General features: G+C 43.7%; 1 long non-coding RNA gene across 1 annotated transcript; it reads right to left on the bottom strand.

Annotated features, from left to right (window-relative positions):
• Nucleotides 1–1,133: 1,133 nt before the first annotated feature.
• LOC141612914 (uncharacterized) lies at nucleotides 1,134–2,927 on the bottom strand. Its single transcript, XR_012529208.1, has 3 exons — nucleotides 2,646–2,927; nucleotides 1,282–1,416; nucleotides 1,134–1,198 (listed from the first exon to the last, which is right to left on the bottom strand). It is a non-coding gene; the product is annotated as an uncharacterized LOC141612914 (long non-coding RNA).
• Between the last annotated feature and the right edge of the window lie 24,048 nt (nucleotides 2,928–26,975).

The following is a 26,975-nucleotide window of genomic DNA, read 5'->3' on the forward strand; positions in this document are numbered from 1 at the left end:
AACCTCGTTCATTTCTTCAACTGTTATTACTAAACCTGAAACACACGGTAAACAAGAACAATATATTATTAGCTAAACTATGACTTAGAACAGCTTAGAAAGAGAAATAAACTAAAATTTAGAACAATTTAGGATGAGAAAATTGTTTAATACGCCTATCAGAGTACGACCAGCAATCAATATGCATTTATACTGAATGGTGAGGAAAGTAGGCCATATTCTGCAATTACACAACTAAAAGTTGATCCTAAACGAAGTACTTCCGAAACTAAGCATCAGAAAAGAAGACATTAACAAAAATGTCACAAACATGTGGCAAAAAGCAATGGAAACTTGTGTTATTGAGTTCTTATAACACCATAAACGCAGGGGGATTCACCACCGGTCAGGTTTCTTAGGTCAGGTATCTTTTACCAGCTCTAATGTAGAATACTAAGACTGAAGGATGAACATATAACAGTTAGCAAGTACCTGAAAAGAGACGGCCAAATACTCCCTAGTGGGATCAATCATCATATACCAATGCCGATAATGAAAACATGTCAACAGTATGGTTGTGAATTGCATGCAGTTGACAAACACCAGCAATATGCCCTCAAATTGCGTTGAATGCCTATAATAGCATAATACTGCATTAAACACCATTCAATCTAACTCAGGCCGCCAGAATCCGATAAATATTCAATAGGAATGCATAGATTAACATATTCGTGAACTTCTCTTAGTAAATGTGGAAACTATTGATATGCATCAGAATAACAAACATTAGCAAGTGCGTAAATTATCATGTTTTCAGTTGCAGAGTTTAGAGAAAGAGCGAGTATCTGAACTGTTGATATGCATCAGAACAACAAACATGCAGGAACACAAAGCAAAAAAATGAGTAGAGAAAGAGCGAGTATCTGAACCGAGTTTGTGAGTCTGATCCATTGAAGTCAAAAGAAAGAGAGGAATGAAGAAGAGATAGAGAAGTGAAAAGACAACTAAAACGACCTAAACATTGAAATTGTGAAATTTGAAATTAGATACCACATAGAAGAGCATAAATTAGAACTAGAATCACTTAAATACCCCTAAAAAAAAGCATAACTAATTCACAATGAGCTATTCTTAACCAAGAGTAGCTTTTGCCTCGCCCTTCTTTTAGTCACTTAGTTAACGTCTTATCAAGTCATGTCCATTCTCACCATTATAGGCCCTATGAGAATCAAATAAACTATACATAAATCAAATATTATCATAGAATGAGCTATTCTCAAGTAGTAGAGCAAATAAACTGACCTATCTTACATATTGCACAGGCACAAATTCCTTTGCTAATAAACTGACCTATCTCACATATCTCTCACATGCATCAAGTCTTCAGGGTGGCACTGTTCAGGTCTGAAATCAGCTTGTTGAAGTTCCTTGAGAATTCTGCATAAAAAATAACAAAAGACTTTTGTCAAGATATATAAGCTTACTACAACTCTGCTTGTACCGCCAAATCTTCATAACCATATAACTAACGAACTACTGGACAGCCGTGATAAAGTATCAAGAAGACAAGAACTACTCCAACCTATTAATCTTCATAGCCATGTAACTGACGCAATACCTCGAGAGCCATGATAATTTATCAAAAAGACAAGGACTACTACATTCGCCTTTTCATCATCTAACTTAACACTATGTACATTCAAATCTGTCATGGACATAATCTCGTAACATGACTAGTATCCCCATAATTGAACCCACTATATGATCCATGAGATAACACTCAATTAGAATATCTCAAGTCAAATGTGTGATGAAAATATATTAATATATACAATTTTACTAAACATTTGTTACAACTAGTTCTCCTAACTAATCAACAACAACAATGCTACTCAATAAGAGTACTTCTTTACCAACTATGTAAATGAACATCATTACGAGTTCATTCATTTCAGTAAATGCGTTATGAGTAGTACTCCCTCTATCCCAATTATTTGTTTACTTTCATTAAAATACTCATCAACAAGCAGAATATTCGTTAAAGCTAATCTAATACCTTATATTAGATAGAGCTTTCACATAGAAAAACAAACTAGAAAAGAGTATGTAGTGTTTCAAGAGCATAAGGTGAAATCAAGGCAGCCTCTTTTTTTCATGCACCATCAAAGCATTATAAACCCTTTGGGAATCAGACATATATGTGAACAACGAAATAACAACTATAAATAATGAGACAACAGCGCAACCACAACAGCTACACTAAAAAAATGTGTCAGATAAAAGTAATCAATCAAAGAGGTTTGCTACTACCTACTAATATCCATCTCCAATTATTTGAATTGGAAACACGGCCCATTCGTCGACCCCATCACCTATTCGATTTGGCAGAAAATAAGATTATTGATTAAGAAAGTAACCCTCATTAAGTATAAAATTGGTACTAAATTGAAACTGCTCGGAACACAGTAACCACGGTCATTTTCAGGAAAAATATCTCTAGCAGGCAATTCATCTAATCCTAATACTTGAAATAGAAACAAAAAACAACAACAATAATAATAACAATATCATACAATGATTAAATATAGTCGATTTAGCATAAAATGAGATTCCAAAAGTGACTCATAAACAAAATTAATTGGAATTATACAAAAAGGAGATTATACCTATTATATCGAGAATGAAGAAATAGAAGCTGACATGGGATGGGATGAGGCTGTGTGACGGAGGAATGTTGGAGTATGCGGGAGGGTTGATATCGGTATATGGATGTCGCTTGTGGTGGTGGGTGTGAGGATAAGAGCAAAACAACCGGTGGTGCTGGATCAAGTGTTGAGAGGTTGCCAAGTGAGAGGATAAAGTATTCAGTATAGATCTGAGTTTTCTATGTTTTATTTGTGATTGAGGAAACACCTCATTTAACAGCAGCTAAAATTTTACCCTAATACGATTGGCATCGGTTCAAATCAACAACCGATGTCAATTACTCAAAATACACTATTGACATCGGTTCCTTTGTCATAACCGATGCCAATATCACTTTTAACATCAATTGGCATCGGTTATTAGTAGAACCGATGCCATTGTGCCGATGTCAATCGTCTTATTTCTACTAGTGTCTCCTCTATAATGTGCCAGCCCTTATCGTCATCGATATTCTTCTGAAATCTTCCATTGGCTGCAGCATCTAAAACAGCACGGTGGTCATCATACAACCCATTGTAGAACTGGTTGCACAATAACCACTGGCCAAACCCATGATGTGGGACAGACCTAATCAGCTTCTTAAATCTACTCCATGCTTCATACAATTTCTCAGTCGAATTCTGTTTAAAACTTGTAATCTGCCCTCTCAATGCATTAGTGCTCTGCGGAGGGTAGTATCTCTTGTAGAAAGCAAGAGCTAGGGTATTCTAATCAGTAATTTCTGCTGAAGTCTTATCCAAGTCAGTCAACCACTCCTGGGCTCCATCAGTAAGAGAAAAAGGAAACAAGACTTCCTTAATCTTCTCTTGGGTCACTCCCTTAGTAGCAGAAATAGTAGAACAGTAATCAGTGAAGATCTCCATATGCTTTCTTGGATCCTCACCAGCTACTCCTCTGAACAGGTTTCTCTCCACCAGATTAATATAAGTGGGGCGAATATCAAAAATACTCCCCTCATCAGTTGAAAGCTTGAAACCCTTAGGAATAGAATCAGCTATCGGCTCAGAATGACTAGTAATGTTAGGCATGTTCGCAGATTTAGTAACGGTTGCAGAAATAGATTAGTCTTCCTCTAAAGACTGAGCTTCTGCAAACTCAAGGCTTCCTCTCGACGAATTTCCCTCAATAAGTTTTGTCTACGGTGAAATGTCCTCTCTAGTTCAGGATTAGTTGGTACTAACTCTGACCTGTTGGACCTGGGCATAAACAAAACTAAGAGAAAAAAATAAGAACTGTCTCAAGGAAATAAAAATCCTTTGAGAATAAAACAAACTGAAGTAAAACAACTAAATAAACTAGTTGCCTCCCCGGAAACGACGCCAAAATTTGATGAGGATTATCGCAACCTATCAAAAATAAAACCTAACCGGCCTAAACTTATGCAGTAGAGGTAAGCTGGTTATCATATCCACAGGGAGGTAGTCGCTATCAACTTGTTATCTAGTCTGTCTAAGGTCACAAACTGGGGATTTTTGGTTGATTTGATTTAACTAAACTAAATGAACTAAATTTAAAACTGTTCCGGGTGTAATTCCAGAGCAGATATTTGTTACCACTCGTAGCTCGTAGAATGATGTCCTTGCTTGAATCCTCCTTGCGGTCTCCTGAAACGATGAACAAACTGAGGGCTCGGCTTTGGCCGAGCGTACTCACTCCGACGCTCAAGTCAGTTAACTTAGAGAGGTAAGTTGTTGTTACTTGGCTAAGTTGTATAGTGTAGAGAGATAAGGAAGATATTACCAGATGAATAGTGGTTATTAGGTTAATTTGTGGATCCTCTCCTCAATGAAGGTTGAGGAGTATTTATAGGCTTTCACCTTTTGTCACGTAGTGGCCAAGTGGTAGCAGGTGGAAAGACCGTTCTACCCTCGGCCGATGGACCTATGGCAGGCTGGCCGAGGGGTCTTGGATATGAGTACGCGGATATGTGCCCCCGGCCGGGTGGGTTGCCATGCCGAGACCAGTGTGACAGCCGATAGGATGCGTCGGCTAGAGATGTCTAAGTCTTTGACTTTCTTTGTGGATACTTTTGACCTTGCTCAATATGTTGACTTGGTCAGTGGTGCAGAATATGCCCCATCAATTTGCCCCCAGCGTAGTCTATGCCGTGGTATGGGCTCCGATGTACGTTGAGCGTATATTCTGCGCAAGTATTTTTGCAAAAATTTCTGCATCGGCTTCTTCTGATCCGTCGGCGTGGTTCTTGTTAGGCCGTACCATATCCCCCCTCCACATGGATGCGTAAAGGGGATCCGATGTGGAAAAGAATGTGACGCTGGCCGAGACCAGGGCTGGGAGTGCCGGTTGTTTTTGGTTGCCCCCGGCCGGTGCTTCCTAACTTGGCTGATCAGGTGGCCGGCGGAGAGCATGTATTTAGGAATTTGTTGAGGAAGGTGAATGGGCGAAGAGATGTGAATTGGCGTGTTGGAGACGCTTAGTTACTGTTGCATTGATTGACGTTCAACTGTTGCAACGATTGACATTCCGTGGTCGCATGTCCGACACGTGTCCGTTCGCTGATTGGTTGACGCTTCATGGGCCGTGCCCTGATTGGTCCTCTTCCATGGGCTTTTCCCTATAAATAGGGCAGTTTTTCGTGATTTTGGCCATTATTTTCATTTCCTCAAATTTTCTTAAATTTTCTCCCAAAATCTTCATTTCTCTAAACCTTCAAGGGCTGCTTTTTTCTTCCAATCTTTAGTCTTCGATTCGGCGAGTATTTTTCTTCGAGGTAAACAAACAAATTCTTTTTTATCTTGCTAGTAATTTGTTGTGAACATGTCTTCTGTTAATGCCGGGACTAGTACTTCTGCGCCGGGGGGTTCCCTGCCGCGTCTTGACGAGGAGGGGATACTAGAAGCCATCCCGTTAAGGTTTGGGGGCCCTAGGTCTCCTTCTCCCGTAGCTGATTTGCCCCTCGTGGAGGAGTTGGAGGGTGAGGATGATGCTGATGACGTTAATGACGATGTTAAGGGGGCTCCCGTTGATGGTGGGAGGACGACTATCCCGGACCATGGTGAGGCCTGCACGACTGGCCTCGACCGTACCTGGACAAACAAATTCGCGAGCAGCTCCGGAGAGACTCTTTTCGGAGATCACTTCTTCCTTGGTGAGGGGTATAAAATTGTTATCCCTGGGGAGGGTCAGGCGGTCTGCTGCCCTCCCCCGGGTCACATCGGCGTTCATCTCAGGCACCTGGAGTATGGGCTCCGGTTTCCTCTGAACGAACACGTCATGGCCATCATCAAAGCTATGAACGTTGCCGTGGCCCAACTGCATCCGTTGGCCATGAGGACGATAGTCGGCTTTGTATGGCTCTGTGTTTTCAAGGGGGAGACCCCTACGGTTAACCTATTCCGCCGACTCCACAGTCTTCGGCCGTCAAAATCCGGCAAGGTGGGATGGTATAGCGTACAGACGGAGCCAGGCTATGTCTCCGTGAACAAACTTACTTCTTGCAAAGACTGGCAAGGGCGATGGGTGTACGTCTCCCGGGGTAGCAAGGTTAAGATGGACGCTTCGTTTGTCCCTCTTACCTCGGATGAGGAGCGGGCAATGCGGCTATTTGATGCTGAGGAGGGATGGCTGCCCCCGACTCAGATTATTCTTCAGGATGAGCTGTTATGCCGCGTCGGCCTCATACCGGCCCTCAACCGGGGTGAGTGGGGTCGGTGTGAGGCCCACCTTTGCTCGTTATGTTCCTTTTTCTGAGCTTTGTTTTTACTTCTTTTATGTAACTCTTGTTCGGTTTCTTGCAGATCGGTTTGGTCGGGATCTGTCTGAGAAGGACCTGAAGAGGCTGGGGCTTGATAAGGACGGGAAGGTTGTCCAGCGGCGTCCTACGGCTGAATTGCGTGATCGCAGACTATCCCCCAACGAAATCATGGAGAAGCAGACGAGGGGGTTGGATCTGGAGACGGCCCAGGCACGGGTTCTCGGAGGCGTGCCGAAGAGATCAAAGAAGGCAGCGTCCAAGTCGGCGGCGGTATCGATGCCAACTCCCTCTTCGACCCCGGTGGCCCAAAAGGATCACGTGGAGGTCATCAATATTACTGAGGAGGAGGTGACCGTTGCTAAGGTTCCTTCTCCGAAGAAGAGGAAAGAGCCATCGCCTGCTTCCAACGTTGCCGGGGAGAAGCCTGCCCCCACCAGCCCTCCGAACAAGAAGGCCCAAACTGGTACGGATCTAACTTGCGGTTCGGATTTAGCCGGTTCGTTGGACATTCCTGATGACAGACTTTCTGATGTGTCCATGCATGGTGACATGGATGCTCTGTGTAAATTTTTTGTAGATCCATCATCGGCGGCCGGTGTTCTAACTGAGCGGCAATCAGGGAAGCAGGCTGAGGAGGCTATTGGGAAGGCGGGTGATAGAAATGTCACCGTTGACTCCTTAGCTCAGCAAATTCCTCCCTCCGAGCTAGTGGCGGAGGGTGAGAGATTATATAAGAAGTTGGGGGTGTGGATCCGTCTAGCCGGCTCTCGCGCCATGGAGCAGGAAAAGGCCATGGACCAGTCTGGGCCGCTGATCGCAAAGCTGAAGCTTGATCTCTCTGCTGCAAAGGGGAAAGCCGAGAAGGCTAAGCGGGATCTCGCTGCTGCCGAGAGGCGGGTGGAGGAAGTTGAGAAGCTGCTGGGGGCCGAGAGGGCCAAAGTTGAGGAGGCTGATGGCGCCACGGCCAAGATGATGGATGAGCTGGAGAGGTATAAGGGTGCTTACGATGCCGTGGTTGCCAAGAGGGACGAGTGGGAGGATCGGTTCCAGAAGCAGGCGGAGGCGCTCAGGGACGCACAGGCTATCCTTGCTCAAAAGGAGAAGGATATTGTCATGCTTCAAGATGATCTCATTCCTAAAATGTGCGTTCAATTCCGGGACCAGGCCGAGGAGGCGGCCAAAGAGGCAATCAGAAAGTCCATCCCCGACGGCTCCTTCCCGTGGGATAAATATGACCAGTTCATGGATGAGATTGCTGAGGCTGCGGAGGCCAACTATTGAGCCTTTCCTCCCTGCCATCTTTTGGCGCTTCAATTGATATGCTTGTAACCTTTTGCTTTTCTTTTCTGTGTTTGTAAAAACTCTCTTGGTAGGTTGTGTTTAGGCTTACCCCTACGGGGACGGCCGTCGTCTGTATTCTTCTTTCGATCATTTTTAACAAAGTTTGTCCTATTGGTCTTTGGCCTGGCCGAGGCTTTGATCACAATTCTTTGTCTGTCTTTTGCGTTATTAATCGAGTACCTTTGTTTTTACCTTTGGTATGGCCGAGGCAGTTTGAATGCATATCTTAACTGTGTAACGTCTTTGACGTGTCGATCGATGTGTTCCCGTCGCTCTCGACTATCAATTAGCCGAGGCAATCGGGGTTGCGGCTTGATAGCAATTCCTCTGGCATACCGGTCGTTGTGTCCCCGTCGCTCTCGGCCATCAATTAGCCGAGGTAATCGGGGTTACGGCCCGATAGCAAATCTTCAAGCATACCGGTCGTTGTGTCCCCGTCGCTCTCGGCCATCAATTAGCCGAGGTAATCGGGGTTACGGCTCGATAGCCAATCTTCGAGCATACCGGTCGTTGTGTCCCCGTCGCTCTCGGCCATCAATTAGCCGAGGTAATCGGGGTTACGGCTCGATAGCAAATCTTCAAGCATACCGGTCGTTGTGTCCCCGTCGCTCTCGGCCATCAATTAGCCGAGGTAATCGGGGTTACGGCTCGATAGCAAATCTTCAAGCATACCGGTCGTTGTGTCCCCGTCGCTCTCGGCCATCAATTAGCCGAGGTAATCGGGGTTACGGCTCGATAGCAAATCTTCAAGCATACCGGTCGTTGTGTCCCCGTCGCTCTCGGCCATCAATTAGCCGAGGTAATCGGGGTTACGGCTCGATAGCAAATCTTCAAGCATACCGGTCGTTGTGTCCCCGTCGCTCTCGGCCATCAATTAGCCGAGGTAATCGGGGTTACGGCTCGATAGCAAATCTTCAAGCATACCGGTCGTTGTGTCCCCGTCGCTCTCGGCCATCAATTAGCCGAGGTAATCGGGGTTACGGCTCGATAGCAAATCTTCAAGCATACCGGTCGTTGTGTCCCCGTCGCTCTCGGTCATCAATTAGCCGAGGTAATCGGGGTTACGGCTCGATAGCAAATCTTCAAGCATACCGGTCGTTGTGTCCCCGTCGCTCTCGGCCATCAATTAGCCGAGGTAATCGGGGTTACGGCTCGATAGCAAATCTTCTTTTTGGGTGGCAATTATGGAGGGGACAAGCACTTGGATGGAAAACTTGGTTGCTTCTTCATTTATGATCACGCGTTGGGGTGTCCACATTGGGTTTGGGCACCTCCGCCGCTATACAAAGTTCTTTCTTAAGTTGTCGGTGTTCCAATGACTCATCAAAGGCACACCCTCCATGTCTGTCAGTCGGTATGTACCCGGCCTCATTTCTTCAACCACCTTGTAGGGACCCTCCCAGTTGGCCGTTAGTTTACCATGAATATTTCCTTTGTTGGTGGCGGCCGACTTTCTTAGGACTAGATCTCCTACTTTTAAGTCCCTCTTGTGGACTCTTCGGTTGTAGGCTCTTCTCATCCGGTTTTGGTATACTGCCAAGTTGAGGCGTGCTGTATCTCGGCTTTCTTCGACCAGGTCCAGGGAGGCTTGCAGGCCTTCCTCATTTTCGACCGGGTTAAAGGTAGCCGTTCTGAATGTCGGCACCGTCGCCTCAATTGGTAGGACTGCTTCGGATCCGTAGACTAAGTGGAAAGGAGAGTACCCTGTTGCTTCTTTCTCCATGGTCCGTAGGGACCATAGGACGCCGGGTAGTTCATCGGCCCACCTTCCTTTAAGGTCTTCCACTGTCTTCTTCAAACCGTTGAGGATCGTTTTATTGGCTGCCTCCGCCTGTCCGTTGCTCTGTGGGTGGCAGACGGAGGAGTATGCATACTTGATGCCAAGCTCTTCTAACCAGTTCATTATCAGGTCACTCCAAAATTCTCGGCCGTGGTCGAATACCACGACTTGGGGCAATCCGAAACGGGTTATAACATTTTCCCAGATTACCTTTCTGACGGCCGCTGTGGTCTTCGCCGTACTGCTACAGCTTCAACCCATTTGGTGAAGTAATCAACGGCGACGATCAAGAACTTCCTTCCTCCGGAGGCCGTTGGAAATGGTCCTAGCATGTCCATCCCCCACTGTGCGAAAGGGAGGGGGCTAAGCACCGGTTGCAGGTCTCGGGAAGGAGCGTGTATCACCGGGGCATGCATCTGGCAGTTCGTGCACTTCTTGGTCTTTGTTCTGGAGTCCTGAAGCATGGTGGGCCAGAAGTAGCCGGCTCGGAGAGCTTTGTGGGCTAGTGTTCTTGCCCCCATGTGGTGTCCGCATATGCCCTCGTGAATCTCTGTCAGTATTAGTTCTGCGTCGGTTGGACCGACACATTTCAAGAGTGGTCTTATTACGGACCTTCTGTACAGTTCTCCTTCGAACACCAAATACCTGGCGGCGATCCTTTTTATCTTGGCCGAGAGATTGCGGTCCTCCGGCAATTCACTTGTAACTTTGTATTTCATTATCGGAGTCATCCACGTTGTCTCGGTCTCTACGTTGCCCACCATGCCGACGCCCTCGGTGATACTCTTCGTATTCCTGATATCTACCAGCACGGTTCGGCTGATGTTCTTGATGGTTGAGCTGGCAAGTTTCGAGAGAGCGTCGGCCCGGTTGTTCTCGGATCTGGGGATGCACTGAATTTTGAAGAACTTCAATTTTGCTGTGTCGGCTTTTATCCTTTCCAGGTATCTTACCATCCCATCGTCTCGCGCCTCGAACTCTCCTCTGATTTGGTTAGTAACCAATAGTGAATCTGTCTTTAACACAATGTGTTCGGCTCCGGCGGCCCTGGCTATTTCGACCCCAGTTATCACCGCTTCGTACTCGGATTCGTTGTTTGAGGCCGGGAAGGTGTATTTCAAAGCATACTCAAACTCGTCCCCGTTTGGGCTGATGATGAGGATGCCGGCGCCTGCGCTGTTTGTTGTGGAGGACCCGTCGGTGAATACCTTCCATACACCGGGGTGTATCTCCTCTTGATATGTGCACTCGGCCAGGAAATCTGCAAGTGCTTGCCCCTTTATCGAGGGCCTTGGTTTGTATTCAATGCCGAAGCCGGATAGCTCTACCGCCCACTTGATGAGTCTGCCGGATTGCTCGAATTTTTCCAGTGCTTTCTCCAATGGCTGGTCGGTTAGGACCGTCACGGGATGGGCATCGAAGTAGGGTTTTAACTTCCTTGCGGCGATGACGACAGCAAAGGCTGCCTTTTCAATAAGCGGGTAGTTTCTTTCGGCGGGCAATAATGTGTGGCTGACAAAGTAAATTGGGTGTTGCTGCTTGTCTTCTTCCCTGATGATTACGGCACTGACCGTGGCCGAGGTAACTGCTATGTACAAGTATAGCGTCTCCCCCAATATCGGCCTGGACAGAGTTGGGAGGGTCCGAAGATGAGCTTTTAGTTGCTTGAAGGCCGTGCTCGCTCCTCCCCCACTGAAGTCTTTATTTCCTTTCAACACTTTGAAGAAAGGGGTGCTCTTGTCGGCTGACCGAGAGATGAAACGGGCGAGAGCCGCCATTCTCCCGGTCAGCATCATAACCTCTTTTCGATTCCTTGGCTCTGGCAGGTCTAGGATTGCCCGGACTTTGGCTGGATTGGCATCAATGCCCGGCACCGACGAGTACACCGAGGAATTTACCGCCGGACACCGAAGTTGCACTTCATTGGGTTGAGCTTCATCTTGTATTTCCTTAGTGAACAAAATGTCTCGTCTAAGTCGGCTAGGTGCTCGCTGTCAGACTTGCTTTTCACAATAGCATCGTCGACGTAAGCCTCAATGTTTCGCCCTTTTTGGCTCTGGAACACTTTGTCCACCAGTCTTGTATATGTTGCTCCGGCGTTCTTCAAACCAAACGGCATCATTTTGTACATGTATGTGCCGTTCGCGGTGATGAACGCGCATTTAGGCATGTCCTCCTCAGCCATGAATACCTGATGATACCCTGAGAAGGCGTCCAGCAGGCTCAGCATGGTGTAGCCCGCCGTGGCGTCGATTAAGCTGTCTATCCGAGGCAAAGGGTAACAATCTTTGGGGCATGCTTTGTTAAGGTTGGTAAAATCTACGCACATTCTCCATGCCCCCGACGATTTCTTCACCATCACAACATTGGCTAACCACTCAGGATAAGTACAAGGCATAATAAAGCCCGCCGCAAGTAATTTATCTACCTCGGCCTTGATGGCCTCATCTTTCTACCGAGGAGTTTCTCATTCGTTGCTTGACAGGGCGAGCGGTGGGGAGTACGTTTAGCTTGTGAATAATTACCTCTCGGCTCACGCCTGGCATCTCGGCCGCTGAGTAGGCGAAGACGTCTTTGTTCTTCCTTAGCAGGTTTAGGAGAGCGGCCCTGAATTTTGGTTCCAGGTTGACACCGATAGTTACGGTGCGGCCTGGGTCAATCTCTACCTCCTCGGTCTCCGCTCCTTCAACCATACCGACGGTGGCATCCATGCGCTCGCCCTTCTGTTGCAAGGATGGGCTCTTCCCCTTCTCTGATTTCTTCGCCACTTCGAAGGATTGCGCGTTGCACCCTCTGGCGGATACTTGAATGTCGACTACCTCATCATTCTCGTCCTTCGAGACGAGCTTATGCGCCTCCCCGGCCCGAGATATACATCAACGTCGAGCTCGAATGGACATTCTGCGTCGGCCTTGCTCGAGTGACTCGTCCTATGAGGACGTTGTAGGCGGATGTACCGTCAATGACCACGAACTCCGACATGACGTTCTGGCAAAGACCCCGCTCCCCAAACACTGGCGGCCTGATTGACCCTGGGGTACCAGGCCGGCCCAGAAAAAGTCGTACAACGGGCGGCGCGCAGGGGTCAAGTCTTCAACCTTCGCACCGAGACTGAGAAAGCATTCTCCGTACATAATGTTCGTGTAGGCCCCTGTGTCAATTAGGCACCTCTTCACCAAGTGGTTGGCTATGTCTAGGTGGACTGTGAGTGGATCGCTGTGAGGAGCGACGACTCCCTCGTAGTCCTTCTTCCCGATGGTCATGTCGGGGATGTTGGAAGCGGGGGTTGCTGTGCTGGGCACGAAGTTGATGGCCTGATATAGCTCATTCAGGTGCCGTTTGTACCCGCGAGTGGATTCACCGCTCTCATTGCCCCCGATGACAACATTGATTTCCCCTTTCCGTTCTAAGACGGATTTCTTATTTGATCCACCGGCGTCCGTTTTTTGGCTTCCGGCAATGTATTTGCCTAGGCTCCCCTTCCGGATTAGTTCCTCAATGGCATTCCTTAGATGTCGGCAATCGTTCGTTAAGTGGCCGGTGCAGCCGTGGTACTTGCAATACTGGCTTGTGTCACCGTCGCCCCTCGGCTTAGGAGGCCTTTCCCACTTCTGACCTTCGCTTTTGCTCAGGAAGAAAACCTCTGCGGCGGATACGACCAGGGGGGTGTGATCATTGTACAGCTTCCGGTAGTATGGTGCCGAACTCCCCCCGGCGCCCGTCGAGTTCTGTTTCCTGGCGGGCTTGTCGGACCGTGACCTATTGTTGTCACGGTGTCCTTCATCCGGGCTGTCCTCCCGGTGGCTCCTCTTCTCTGAGTGCCCAGTCTCGCTGTGGTCTACCCAGGTTTTGTGGTAGTCTTCTACCTTGATGGCCTGATCGGCCATCCTCCTAGCGGCATCTAGGCCCAAACCCCCGTGCTTGATGAGTTCGTCCTTTAAGTTTCCTTTTGGGAGGCCCTTCATCAGTGCGAAAGCCGCCAGTTCGGGGTTGATCACCCGAATCTGCTGAACCTTGCCGTCGAACCTCTTCGCGTAGCTTCGTAGCGACTCGCCCTCCTCCTGTTTGATAGTTAGGAGGTCCGACGTCTCCACGGCCTTCCTTTTGTTGCAAGAGTACTGGGCTAAGAAGGCGTCCTTTAGGTCGGCGAAACAGTATATCGAACCCTCGGGGAGCCCCTTGTACCAATTCTGAGCCATCCCATGCAGAGTTGTCGGGAAGACTCGGCACCAGACCTCGTCGGGCTGCTCCCATACCGACATGTAAGACTCGAAGGCCTCGGCGTGGTCGCTTGGGTCGCTATCTCCTTTCAGACGTGAACGCCAAGCAACTTCAGCTTAGTTGGCACGGCGGTGTCAAGGACATAATTACTGAGTGGCTGCTTGACCACGTGTCGAATGATACGCGGCGACCGACTCCTCGCATTCCTAGTCCGGCTCCTTTCCTCGTAGCGGGAAGGACTCCTTCTCCGGCTTGGGCTTCTTCTCCGACTCTCCCGAGTCGGGCAAGCCTCGGTTCCTCGGGGTGTGCCGCGTTGGTGCTTTGCGGCGACGCCTGTCCTCTCCCGAGTGCGAGAAGGGCTTATGTTTACCACGACCACCTTGGGCTCCTCCGGCGTCTTGATAGGGTCGGCTTCTCCCCCGCTCCGTTCAAGTTCCTCGGAGTCACGTTTTGGGCCCTGGTCTCTGGGATCGTTTCCGCCGCTCTTGTCGGCGTGACGGTGTGAGACGGCGCACTCCCAATCAGTCCAGGAGCGTCTTCGGTTTTTGCTACGTCAACCCCCGTCCCATGATGGTGACCTGGTTGGCGGCGACGGCGTGTCCGTATTGTCGGCATTCCGAATTCCGGTTGGATTACTCCGCCGGTGGAGGGCTGTACGACTCCAGAATGGTGAAATGTATCATCTTGGTGTGGCTCGGTTTCGTCATTAACGAACACCTCTTGTTGTTTTGACATCCTCTTAGCTTTTTGGGTGGGTTTGTTTTTCTGTGTTTTTGTTTTTGTTGTTTGAGAATGAATGTGACTAGCTTCTAGTGTCTATTCCCCACAGACGGCGCCAATTGTTCCGGGTGTAATTCCAGAGCAGATATTTGTTACCACTCGTAGCTCGTAGAATGATGTCCTTGCTTGAATCCTCCTTGCGGTCTCCTGAAACGATGAACAAACTGAGGGCTCGGCTTTGGCCGAGCGTACTCACTCCGACGCTCAAGTCAGTTAACTTAGAGAGGTAAGTTGTTGTTACTTGGCTAAGTTGTATAGTGTAGAGAGATAAGGAAGATATTACCAGATGAATAGTGGTTATTAGGTTAATTTGTGGATCCTCTCCTCAATGAAGGTTGAGGAGTATTTATAGGCTTTCACCTTTTGTCACGTAGTGGCCAAGTGGCCAAGTGGTAGCAGGTGGAAAGACCGTTCTACCCTCGGCCGATGGACCTATGGCAGGCTGGCCGAGGGGTCTTGGATATGAGTACGCGGATATGTGCTCCGGCTGGCTGGTTGCCATGCCGAGACCCAGGTGACAGGCCGATAGGATGCGTCGGCTAGACTGTCTAAGTCTTTGACTTTGCTGTGGATACTTTTGACCTTGCTCAATATGTTGACTTGGTCAGCGGTGCAGAATATGCCCCATCAAAAACAATAAGAGAAATAACAATTAAAACTAGCAAGTATGAAATAGAGTTTGATCAAATAGGGAGAAAGATGCTAGGATGTCGGTTCACCGTGATATTTGATGTGTGCATTTTATATATGATTTTTACCCTATATTTACACGCATTTATGTGTTATTTATATGGCGACTAGCTACAAACGCCCCCGAACAGTCTACTTTGGTCTGTCTTGTATTAATTGTAGGAATGAACCGGAAAGGAGCATAATCAAGCCTGAACTTGTTCCATTTGCATGCATTTTGGAAATGGAAGAATTGGAGCCAAGAAATTGTCACCTAAGGATGCGCGGAATGGTTTCGGAAGATGTTCCGAGTTCATCTACGCTGATACAGTGTTGTTATGCTCGATCGACTAAGATTGGTTGCTTAAACCGGTCGATCGATTAACTTTGACGTCGAAGACCTTCGATCGAGCATTTGTGTTCCTCGATCGAGATTGGTGTTTTCTGTGTTCCTCGATCGAGTACTTATTGTCCTCGATCGAGATGTTTGATTCCTTTTATGCTCGATCGAGTAGTTTATTTTTACTCGATCTAGTGGTTTTGACTGTTACGCAATCCTTTAGTTATATTTCGGATATTTTATTTGGTATCTTAGAATAAATCGGGAGAGTGTGAACGACGGCTGGCACCATCTCTCTTCTCTTGGCACTTTACTTTTTAGACCTAAAATCTCCATTGCTTGGAACTTCTTTGTATTCGGTATTTCTGATCTTTAATTTATTTAATTATTGTTGCAATTATTATTCTTGTTCTATTCATCTTCTCTCTATTGCTCTTTCTCTTGTTTTGTTTAGAAATTTATCATCATGTTCATTTTACCTGTTTTGGTTATCATTATGTTTTCCTCAATTTCTATTATGCATAGCTAATCCTCCTATGCTAGGATATAGGGGGAGCCATGGTATTTAGGAAGGTTTGACTAGGTGATTAGGTTTGGTTAGAATTGGGTTTGTAATGTTAATCGCTGCTTTTAATAGCAATTACCTGCTTGAGTCGACACATTTAGCTAGTTGATCTGTTAAGCCTTGACCTAGATCGGAAGATTGGAAGGGGTAAGACATGCAGTGAACAATAGGACATTCTAATGAGGGCGGAAGCTAAGTTAGTAATGTTTTAGGGCGAATAGCGGACCGGAAGGACGTTTTCACTACCCTGCAGACCGAGTTCAAGCTGACCTTTGACCCTAGATTTGATCCCTAGAAAACCATGGTGAACCGGTTGTCCTAGCTATTTCTTTCTCTCTGATAATCTCTTTATTTACTGCTTATTTCCTTTTTGTCCCTTCTCTCTTAATCTCCGTAGTTTAGAACCAACAAACAAACCCACAAGAAACGGTTACTTAGACAGACTTAGTTTAGCTTACAACATTCCCATCTCTCTGTGGATTCGATACCCGACTGCCTCTGCTACATTTTATAGAGACCGGTTGGTTTTATTTTTGATAGGGTTGCGACAGCCGTGTCAAATTTTGGCGCCGTTGCCGGGAAGGTGGCGTTAATTTTGTTACTTTATATTAAGTTTGTCTCTCGTCTCAAGGAATTCATTCCTTGAGACTGATCTCATATTTTTCTCTAGTGCTATAATTGTTTTGCAGGTAATCCGTTCTAGAAGAGGGCACTGTTATATCTGCTGTTCTTATAACTCCGTTTGCTGAAAAGCCTAATATCGCTAGTCACTCAGAACCTACTGTAGATACCTTACCAAAGGGGTTCTTACTTCCCACTATAGATGCAGGTACCTTTGGAATACATCCATCTTACATTCAGTTAGTGGAGAGGAATCTTTTTAGGGGAGTAGCTAGTGAGAATCCAGGCAAGCATATGGAGTTGTTCACTGATTACTGTTCCGCCATTCCCTTAGTTGCTGGTGTGTCACAAGAATGGGTCAAGGAATTCCTTTTTCCTTTTTCCTTGACTGATGACGCCCGAGATTGGTTGAGAGATCTGGATAGGGAAGCTGTTGGTGTGACTGATTGGAATTCCCTAGCATTAGCCTTCTATAGGAGGTATTTTCCTCCACAACGCACCAACACATTAAGAGGCCAAATCACTACTTTCACACAATTGGCCAATGAAGATTTGAATGAAGCTTGGACTAGGTTCAAGAAACCGGTTTGCTCTGTACCTCATCACGGTTTCCAACAATGGTCCCTCTGCAATTATTTTTACAATGGGTTGTATGATGATCAAAGGGCCATATTGGATGCTGCAGCCCAAGGAAGATTTCAGAAAAATATTGAAGACAACAAGGGATGGCATCTCATTGAAGATATGGCCATACATATAGCTGAGTATGGAAATCCTAGAGGAGGTAGGCGAGTAACCGAAAAGGAGGATAAATCTTCTGTAGCTGTGACAGAAGTTCTTGATGCCGGGTGTGACAAATCAAAGAGCCCGACGATGGGTGAACATGAGCAGGTCCATGCTATGATGGAGCAAGAGGTGATTTGTGGTAGATGTGGTGCGGAAGGACATGATCCTATCACTTGTATGGCAGAAGTGGAGCGAGTCCATGCTTATCAACAATCCAAGCAAGGAATTCCATTCTCTCAATTTTATGAAGATGTAGCCATATCAAGTACCTTTAATCCTACCAATTCAACGCCGCAGCTAGATGACTCTTCTTCTACAAATATAGAGATAGCAGAACTGAAATCCTTGGTGCTATCTCTAGCACTTCAAGTCCAGAAAAATGCAGAAGAAAATGAAGGTTCTATGAAGAAGTTGCAGGATTAATTCGCACAATTTGCATCTGAGCAAATGAACCAAGCAAGTCAATTACCTCTTTGCGACCCGATTAATGCAATTAATCTTCGAAGTGGTGTTACCTATGATGGAACAAAAATGCCGGAAAATGCTGATTTATCTGTTAATGAAAGTCCGGAAATAGTTTTGGAAGAGCAAATTGACGAAGACGCTGCGGATCCTCGTCAAAGTCCTCGATCGAGTGAGCTGGGTACTCGATCAAGCAGTTCTCCCACTGAAAGCTCTCGATCGAGTGATAACAATTCTCGATCGAGTGGTGCCGAAATTGAAGACCTCGATCGAGAGGATGGAGTTCCTCGATCGAGCAGATCCCATGATAAAAGCTCTCGATCGAGTGAAAATAGTGCTCGATCGAGTACATGCAATAGCGAAGACGCTGTTTCGAAGTCTAAACACGCTGCTGGGTCATCTTCCTCTGATGCGGAGATGCCACGTTTAGACAAAGGTAAAGAGAAAGTCGCAGACCCACTTATTGTTACCATAATTCCTTATCCAGGACGTCTGAAAGATGCTAAGGTTGAGCGACAGTACGTTAAGTTCGTGGGTGTGGTCCAGAACCTTTAAGTAATCATTTCTTTTACCGAATTAATTACCCAGGTACTTTCTTATGCGAAATTTATGAAAGATATTTTGACAAGTAAGGGAGAGCTTAGTGAATTTGAGACTGTTACCTTTATGGAAGAGTCTAGTAATTTAATTCTTAATAAAGCTCCACCTAAATTGAAAGACCCAAGTAGTTTCTCTATTACCTGTGTAATAGGAAATGAAGTGATAGATAAGGCTCTTTGTGATCTAGGAGCCAGTGTCAGTGTCATGCCTTACTTTATCTGTAAGAAGCTTTATATGGGTCAACTTAAGATGACCAATATCACCCTTCAGATGGCTGATAGATCGGTTAGACGACCGTTAGGTATCCTAGAAGACGTGCCTGTGAAGGTAGGCAAGTTCTTTATACCAGTAGACTTTATTGTCTTAGACATAGCTGAGGATACCCGGACCCTGATCATATTGGGAAGACCGTTTTGTGTACAGAAGGGGCCATTATAGATGTCAAACAAGGGCGCTTGACTCTTGCAGTAGGGGGTAATGCTATCACCTTCAGTTTGCCTGGTACACTTGCTAGACCAATGATAGAGGATACTTGCAATTCAGTTGATATCGTTGATGAGTCTGTTTATGAGTTCTAGTCGGATTCCTTGATAAAGGATCCATTGGAAGCTTTGATGTTGTTAGATTAGTGTGCAGATAACCTGGAAAACAATGACACTATGTTGGATCTGCTTGAAGCTGCGATAAATGAGCGTGAACTCACCGACGCTGAAGGAGAGAGAGTAGGACAATTGGTAAACACTCTTTGCACTATGGAGGTAAAAGTACTCGAGCGTAAGCCTCTTCCTTCTCATCTTAGACATGCATTTTTAGATGATACTAAGCAGTATCCAGTCATTGTTAATGCTAAACTTGATGATAAGCAGTTGACCGCTTTGTTAGCTGTTCTTAAGAAAAACAGGAAAGCGATGGGTTATTCGTCGGATAACATTCAGGGCATCGGTCCTGATATTTGTATGCACAAGATTGAGCTAGAAGAAGATCACAAGCCTTGAAGACAAGGTCAGCGCAGGCTGAATCAGAAGATGCATGATGTTGTGATGGCTGAGGTAATGAAGCTACTTGATGCAGGTATTATCTACTCTGTTGGTCATTCTAAATGGGTGAGTCCAAATCAGGTGGTTCCTAAGAAAGAAGGAACTACTGTGGTTAAGAATGACAAAAATGAATTGATACCTACTAGAGTAGTGTCTGGTTGGCGGATGTGCATAGACTATAGACAGCTGAATGCCGCCACGAAGAAGGATCACTTCCCCCTTCCTTTTATCGATCAGATGGTAGAAAGGTTAGCTTCTCATAAGTTTTTCTGTTATTTAGATGGATATTCAGGGTTCTTTCAGATCCCTATTCATCCGGATGTTCAGGAAAAGACTAATTTTACTTGTCCCCAAGGTGTTTTTGCTTATCGTAGAATGCCTTTTGGTTTGTGTAATGCCCCTGCCAGCTTCCCAAGGTGAATGATGGGGATATTTTCTGAGTATATAGAGTCTATTATGGAGGTCTTTATGGACGATTTCAGCGTCTATGGGAGTGATTTTGATAACTGTTTGTCTAACTTTGATAAAGTGTTACAGCGCTGCATTAAGGTTTTGTTGGAGCTAGTGTCCTCCACAATTAGTGTGATAACGTTTATAAATCTCTTATAGGTTCACAGGGTATACTTAGTATTTTATCAGTTGATTAACGTTTACTAATAACGGTTGGCTTGCTAGAAGTTTGACGTTATTATCATACTGATGACGGTGATCAACTGGTCCCTAAAAGTCACACCTAGAGGATGTGTTTGAGAGATGTGATTATATGAAAATATAATCACATTGATGCCTTATATGACTAAAAGGTTAGTCCATGTATTTGACTAAAAGGTTAGTCAATGTGATGATGAGTCGATTATTTAATACAATTAAATAATATCAACTGAGATGAATTAATTGTTAATTCGTAAATTCAATATAAACTGTTATATTTAATTATTGTATATAATGTTAGCTTAAACGAATTAAGATGTTAATTCGTAATTAAACATAAACGGTTATATTTAATTAGCAAATTATAAATATGCGATATTTATAGTTAATGTATATATTATACGAAATTGTCATAATAAATGTTGACAGACCGGTATTAATAAATCGACTACAAACTGTTGTGTGTGGACTTATTAAATACGTGACGACATAAATGACAAATTGATAAATATACACATTTTATACAATATAAAACCAACCTAAAATAAGAAGATTTCTCTCCTTATTTTAGGTTACACGGTTTTGAAAAAAAGAGCAAGAAAAAAATCTTCCCCCTCTTTTCTCATTTGGACGGTTAAAAGAGGAGAGGAGGAGATCATTTTCTCACTTATTTTTCTTAACCTAATACTCTCATCAAAACCCTAAAAAACTACTCTAAAATTATTAGCAATTAGGGTTTTCTTTCTAGCAAGAAAGAGGCATTTCTCGGAGCATCTTGGGTGCAACGATTAGGAGAATATCGATCTCGATATTTGTTCTTAGGCCAAATTACTAGGACCAAAGGTTAATTCTAATCTCTATTCTTTTGTTTTTACAATTCGTTTATGACTAGTAATTTCATATTTCATAATTTCGTTATAATCCGAATTTTTCTTGATGAGATATACCAATATTTCCCACAAGTGGTATCAGAGCATAGGTCACGAAATTATTTTATATGATTTTCATAGATGGATTAAAACAAAAAAAAAATTGAAAGAAAAAAAAAAAACTTTCGGCCGAATCATTTTTTTTGCCGAGAGGTTTTTTTTTTTGATGCTTTGTTTCCATTTTGATTTATTGATATTGTTGTTTTAATATGTTAAGATGATAATATGATAAATTTGTAGATGTTTTGATTTAATAAGAATTAAATTAAAATGTAAATGGAAATTGTTTTGATTGATAATATTCATTTGTTTTTGCTATATAGTTTTGGCATACATGGTTTTAAATTGTTGTTTAGAATCATGATTCATTAATTTAATAATGTTCAAATCAATTGTGATGAATCAAATATTCGGATAATCGATTTAATCATAATTTAGATATTCATTTTAAGAGGTTAAATTGAATCATCTAGTTTGGATCTATGTTTAAATTAAAAGTTGATGATTATGCCAATCTTGTTCTAGTAGCAACATTAAACAAATTTGTTCATTTTAAATGGGTTGTTTTCGAAAAGAAAAAAAAAACTGTTTTTTTTCGTTTTTTAGGGCAAATGCCGAGAGCAATGAAAAAAAAAACTGTTTTTCTTTTTTTTGGGCAGAATGCCGTGTGCAGTAAAAAAAAAAATCTGTTTTTTTTATTTTTTTTATTTTTTTTGTTGTTGTATTTTGGCCAATAATTATTATACATTATATCTATATAATGTATGATTGTTTGTTGTGAAAAGGTTCACAAATTTTAGATACCTAATTATTTTAAAGTGGTTTAAAATGATGTTGGATTAATTCATATTACAAGTTAATGTGTATTAAGATCGGAATTATTGTGAGTAATTGAGGAATTGTCACATAATTTTGATCATTTTAAAAAAAAGGTGGTTTGGATAAATTACTCTACATAATTAAGGAATTATGTCTTGAATGATTAATTTATTTGTTGATGCATTTTTATTTAGTTATATGAATCGTTGAATGGTTTAATTTACGTATTTTTGCAATCGGTTGTAATTTGTATTACCTAGTGTGGCCTTAGTTGATTATGTTTTCGTAATGATGGAAACATAATCTTGATGTAATTTTGGGATCTCGAATCTCCTTTAATTTTCTTTAGTATTATGTTTTGAAATTAGAATGTAAATAGGTTTATTATGTAATTTATTAATTGTAATTTTGAGAAGACTAAAGATGGAGATTGGATTGCTCACTCCCGCTACATGGACCAAGATGGAACATCAAGACAAGCTTCTCGGGTCCTAGGAAGGATTCCACAGTTGTATTTATGTTCATTTTGGTAGATAGGCCACACTAGGACTTTGTTTTTGTTTTACGTTTTTCCATTCTCGTTGCTTTTCTTCGCATGATAATTAGTGCATCATATTCCGCCTAAACCAAACCACCTACTTAAATGCATGAAAATTGACTCATATAGTTTGGATGTTAGTTATCATGGACATAAAGATGTCACACTATTTTAAGCCATCATCTTAGTTTATTCATTCTCGCATGTTACATATTAGTTCACTTAAAATGAGTTAAAATAAAGTTGATGGGATCTTCCTCTAAAACTAAAATTGAGACTAGTCTTTATAAGCCAAACAACTATGAATCCCTTCTTCGTCGGTAGGCATATAGAACCTTACTCTCCATATGACCCCTTCTACGTTAGGTAAGTAGTTTGTGTTGACTTATTTTACCTCAACGTTATAATCCGAAGAGTTTTTCGTGATTATGATGGACTATAGATAGAATTTATAGAAATTTATCAACCAAGAATTCTAATAGTAGAATTAGCCAAGAGGTTGGCTTATCAATTTACAGATAATTGAGTCTTGGGATCATTTATATAATTCTTGAGGGAGGTCAATTGTATAAATGCTTGAGTCTTCGCATTATAACAGTTTTGCATTAGACTTAAATCATAACGATGAGTATGCTTATTATGTTTTTCTTCTTCTTTTCGCAGTGTAGAATTCGTTTTATATTGATAATACTGCTTACAACAAATGGCTGGAAATAATGATATCCCTATGCCAAGTGCCACACTTGCACGCGAGTCCTGGCTCAAAACTTTCATGGACCACATGAATCAGTCCACACGACTGAAGAATGACGGATCCAACTTTGCGGACTGGGAGGCATCATTACGGAATGCTGCCATTGCTGACGGTAAGCTCAAGTACTTAACTGAGCCAATACCGCCAAACCCAGGCCCCAATGCAAGAGCTAACGAGTCACTTGCTTATAGTGATTTCGTCATGGAAGCGGGTGCGATAAAGAACGTACTCATTTTTGCAATGGAAACCAATTTGCAAAGACGCTTCATAGCCCAAGGTGCAAACAAGATTTTTACCACGCTCACTAATGAGTTCTCAAAAGCACCGAGAATCGTTACTTATGAGCATACTTGTCGCTTCTTTGATGCGAAGCTCCAGAAGGGCCAACCGGTTAGCCCACACATTCTTAACATGATTGAGAATGTCGAGAAACTGGAGGCACTTGATTGCAAAATCAGTGAGAGCATAGTCATTGACCGTATGCTTCGTTCACTTCATGATGGTTTTTCCCTTTTCAGGGCAAATTACTACATGAATGACATGAAGAAAAGTCCTCATGAGCTACACTCACTTCTCGTACAGACCGAGAAGGATATGAAATTGAGTGGGAGCATGAAGCAAGATGTTCTCATGATTTCCAACAAGAATAAGGGTAAGGGCAAAGCTCACGGCGATCTAACTGTAGGAAAGCCAAAGTTTAAGAAGTCAGGAAACGGTAAGAGTGGGCCTGGTGAGACTAGTGGCTCACAAGGCAAGGCAAAGAGCAAGGACGGTAACGTTGCGTGCCACCATTGCCACAAGACTAGGCATTAGAGGAGGAACTGTCCCGTGTACCGTGAGGACATAAAATCAGGCCGCGTCACTCCTGTTGGTATGTCATCTTATATTCATATGATTGAGATTAACCATGCAAGTTTCGGAACTTGGGTACTTGATACTGGTTGTGGTTCTCATCTGTGTAATCATTTGCAGGGCCTAAAAAACATCACACCCCTCGCAAAGGGTGATGTGGACCTGCGAGTCGGGAATGGAGCAAGAGTTGCTGCAGTCTCAATGGGAACATACGTAATCCAGCTCCCGAGTGGTTTTGAGTTATATTTATATAACTGTTACTATGTACCCAGTTTATCTAAGAATATTATTTCTGTTTCCGTACTTGATAAAGATGGTTTTTCATTTTCAATAAAGGACAATAGCTGTATTTTCTCTTTCAATGAAATGGTTTATGGCAAAGCAGTTTCCATAAATGCAATTTATATCTTAGATCAAACCACAAAAATATTACATGTGAATAATAAGAAATTAAAGGTTGGTGACAAAGATCAAACTTATCTATGGCATTGTCGAATGGGACACATAAATGAAAAACGTGTAAAGAAACTCATTGAGAATGGGACTATCTCCAAATTTGATTTCTCATCGTTTGGCACGTGTGAATCATGTCTTATCGGCAAAATGACTCGAATTTCCTTCAAAGGTGTTGGAATGCACGCTAATGACCTATTAGGACTCATACATACTGATGTATGTGGACCTATGTCAATCACCGCAAGAGACGGCTATAGATATTTTATCACTTTCACGGATGATTTGAGTAGATACGTATATGTCTACTTAATGAAGCATAAAAGTGAGTCTTTTGAAAAATTCAAGGAATACCATAATAAGGTTGAGAACCAACTGGGAAGAAAGGTTAAAGCATTCCGTTCAGATCGTAGTGGCGAATATCTTTCAAATGAGTTTGATCAACACCTTAAAGACTGTGGAATAGTTTTACAGTTAACTCCACCTGGAACACCTCAATTAAATAGTGTGTCCGAACGGAGAAATCGAACACTACTTGATATGGTTCGATCCATGATGAGTCACACGGAAGTACCTGATTCATTATGGGGTTTTGCTCTTTTGTCAGCTGCTCTTATACTTAACCGAAGTCCGTCTAAAGCTGTCGACAAGACTCCGTATGAAATATGGAAGGGAAGGGTCCCTAACTTGTCCTTTATTCGGGTTCGGGGCTGCGAGGCTTATGTCAAGTGGAGACACGAGGATAAGCTCGGCCCGCGATCGGTCAAAACATACTTTATTGGTTATCCAAAAGGTATGTTTGGTCATTACTTCTATTCGCCTACCAAACATCGAGTTTTTGTTGCGGCTAGTGCAAAGTTCTTAGAGAGAATTTCTCGAGAACAAGTCAAGTAATAGAACCTTCGAGCTGTCGGAGATTCAAGAACCAACAACCGAGGAACAGATGGAGGAAGATGTTCCTTCAACTAATGATACGGTTAATATTCCTCAGGAACCTAGGAGGTCGGGTAGAGTCTCTAATCCTCCAGACATATACATTGGTATGGTCGAGGAAAATGACGTTTTGCTCCTAGAGAGTAATGAACCCGCTACCTATAAAGGTGCCATGACCTGTTCCGACTCTAAGCTATGGCTTGAAGCCATGCAATCCGAAATGGACTCCATGTATGAGAATGACGTATGGGATCTTGTTGATTTACCTAACAAGGTACGACCTCTTCAGTGCAAATGGCTTTACAAAATAAAGCACTCTGTAGAGGGATAACCAGATACCTATAAGGCATGACTAGTGGCAAAAGGTTTCACTCAAGTGCACGGATTGCATTATGATGAAATCTTTGCACCCGTGGTTATGCTGCGTTCCATTCGGATAATCTTAGCGATTGCCGCTTTTCATGACTATGAAATTTGGCAGATGGATGTGAAAACCGCCATCTTAAACGGTTATTTGGAGGAGGAATTGTACATGGTACAACCCGAAGGTTTCATAGATCCTGAAAATCCTAAGAAAGTGTGCAAGCTTAAACGTTCCATTTATGGACTTAAGCAAGCTTCTCGGAGTTGGAATCATCGTTTCGACCAGGTGATAAAAGAGTATGGTTTCACTCGATCGGTCGAGGAACCATGCTTATATGTCAAGTCGAGTGGGAGCAAGATTGTTTTATTGATATTTTATGTCGATGACATACTCTTGATTGGGAATGACATTCCTCTCTTATCTTCGGTAAAAGGATGGTTGAAGAACCATTTCCAGATGAAAGATCTGGGTGAGGCACAACGCATATTGGGAATCTGTATCTATCGAGATAGATCACGACGGATGTTATCACTGAGTCAGGAGTCTTATTTAGATAAGATTCTTGAAAGGTTCAGCATGACCAACTCCAAGAAGGGAAACCTTCCAATGACTTCAGGGATGCATTTGAGCAAGTCTCAGTCACCCACAACACCGAAAGGGGTTGAACTCATGAGTCGTGGTCCTTATGCATCAGCCATAGGATCAATCATGTATGCCATGATATGCACACGTCCAGATGTGGCATATGCATTGAGTATGACGAGTCGGTACCAACGCAATCCAGGTGAAACACACTGGATGGCTGTTAAAAACATCCTTAAGTACCTACGGAGGACTAAGGATTGGGCATTGACTTATGGAGGAGATACTAAGCTATGTGCAATCGGTTACGTAGATGCTAGCTTCCAAACGGATCGAGATGATTCGAAATCTCAGTCTGGATTCGTTTTTACTCTTAATGGTGCTGCGGTCAGCTGGAGAAGTTCCAAACAGGAAGTTGTAACAGATTCTACTACTGAATCCGAGTACTATGCCGCTTCAGAAGCAGCAAAGGAAGCTATATGGATGCGTCAATTCTTA

This window comes from Silene latifolia, chromosome 1 (genome assembly GCF_048544455.1).
Source record: "Silene latifolia isolate original U9 population chromosome 1, ASM4854445v1, whole genome shotgun sequence".
Classification (NCBI taxonomy): domain Eukaryota; kingdom Viridiplantae; phylum Streptophyta; class Magnoliopsida; order Caryophyllales; family Caryophyllaceae; genus Silene; species Silene latifolia.